We start from the raw sequence: 1,806 nt of genomic DNA, 5'->3' as shown, positions 1-1,806 counted from the left end.
CTGCAGCAGCATGGAACATTGGCGAGTGTTGGCCAAGCTGCCTTATGCCATGTGAGGCACTACAGAAAGTGGGAGGAGTTCCCTAAGTCACATGGGACCACAGAGGATGAATAAGAGCTTCCCCAGCCACACGGGGAGGATTTCCCCTGAAAAAGGTGAGTTGGATTTCCCCAGCCAAGTGTTAAGCACTGCAGGGGGCGGTTGGGCAGAATATCCCCAGGAAGAAGTTGGGCAGGATATCCCCTGGTGGAGCATGAGTGGGCTTTCCCCAGCCCAGGTTATGCTTCAAAGGGTGGAGCACTCCCAGCTGGGTGCAGGGCAGGAGTAAATGCCCTAGGAGGTCAGCAGTGGTGTGTGAGAGAAAAGGGAAGAAAAGAAGGAAAAAGAAAAAACCTACCCCCGCTGAGACTATGAGGGGATAGAGAGGTGAGGGAAACAATAGTAACAATATAGCTGAGTCTCAGTCCCTGACCATGGGGCTGGAGGGGGTTAATCCCTGCCCCAAGGAGGTGGCAAGCTGTGGCTGTGTTGTGATAAAGCCCCTGCACTGGCTCCAAAAGATCACGGCTCCGGTTGAGACAGTGGTGAGGCTAATGTCAAACCCTAGCCGGCCTCCACTGTGGTAATCCAAAAGCCCCTAGCCCCTCAAAACCTAGTGAATCTGTGCCTACTTATCTTTATTATGCTCCTCCTGCAACCCGGCAGTGTGGACTTTCCCTCTTAGTAACTCGTCTGCGCTGATTTCTGCAGAGTCCCTTTGGTATGTGTTACTCAGTCGCCATCTTCCCGGAAGTCACCCACCTGATGTCTTAATATCTTTGTGTTGTAATTTTAGGTAATTTTTTCTGTGGTTGATGTTTAGGATTGGTAAGAGGTTATTTGCACTGAAAGTGACCTTATAGTCTAAAGTTGAGTCATCGTCCCCAAAACAATGCAATCATAATTTGTCTGACAAGTTCATTGCGACTGGTTGGACAATATATTATAAAGTTTTGCTTGCTTTTCAAAATTGTGAAAGTTGTCATCACCATAATAAAAGTTAAATGTAGTAATAAAATGAAGCTAGAAATTCATTTATTTTAGAAAATTCAAATTAGTCATCTAGTGGATTTGTTGCCATCTGTGGGAGTTAGATAATTGCCAATTTGAAGATGTATAAAATTGTAGGGGTGGGATTCAACCTGCCAATCAGGTTACAGACTTATGCTGTCTCCTTGGGGGTATAACCTGCCGGAGCCCTGTCATGTTTCCACCCACCTTGAATCCACAGGACTCTGTACCCACTGGCCTGTGATCTTCCTGCATTCTGTATCATGTGGCTGTTTGAGTCTGAAAAGGTACTTAGGGACTAGTATTGGACATATGTACTTCAGCTGTAGTGGGCTAGGGTGCTGTGTGTGTGTGTGTATAATTACTTCTTGATATAAAGCTCTTTCTTATACATAAAAGAGTCTCACTGGAATTGTTTCTCTAGTTAACCCGGGCTAAGGCACTATCTTATTTCAAAACTGCATTTTATTCAGCCATTCTGATCAAGCTCCTGTTTCCTCCAGAAAGATTGTAAGCTTACAGAGATGTTAAGACCCATGTGATTTGAATGCTAGTGTGATTGGCTCCCAAGCACATCCTTTTTATACTACCTCCTATTCACTTGTATCTACTACGGTTCAAAACCACCAGTCACTCCATGGGGAAAAGATGTCCTTTCAAGACTGACAACATCTTTAATAGGCTACACCAGAAGGATTTGATCGGAAAACCCCATTAAATGAATTGGCCTGTACCTCACACTCACTTATTGAATAT

The 1,806-nt window shown here is 44.9% G+C and overlaps 1 protein-coding gene across 1 annotated transcript in view; it reads left to right on the top strand.

Moving 5' to 3' along the window:
* Positions 1–1,806, top strand: part of GABRB3 (gamma-aminobutyric acid type A receptor subunit beta3) — a 127,760-nt gene that overhangs the window by 11,973 nt on the left and 113,981 nt on the right. The window lies entirely within an intron of this gene.

The sequence above is a fragment of the Echinops telfairi genome, unplaced genomic scaffold, assembly GCF_000313985.2.
Source record: "Echinops telfairi isolate 266 unplaced genomic scaffold, ASM31398v2 ScPeMD7_7475;HRSCAF=8513, whole genome shotgun sequence".
In the NCBI taxonomy this organism is placed as follows: domain Eukaryota; kingdom Metazoa; phylum Chordata; class Mammalia; order Afrosoricida; family Tenrecidae; genus Echinops; species Echinops telfairi.
Note: the sequence above shows the minus strand (reverse complement) of the source record. Positions and strands in the feature narration are given on the sequence as shown.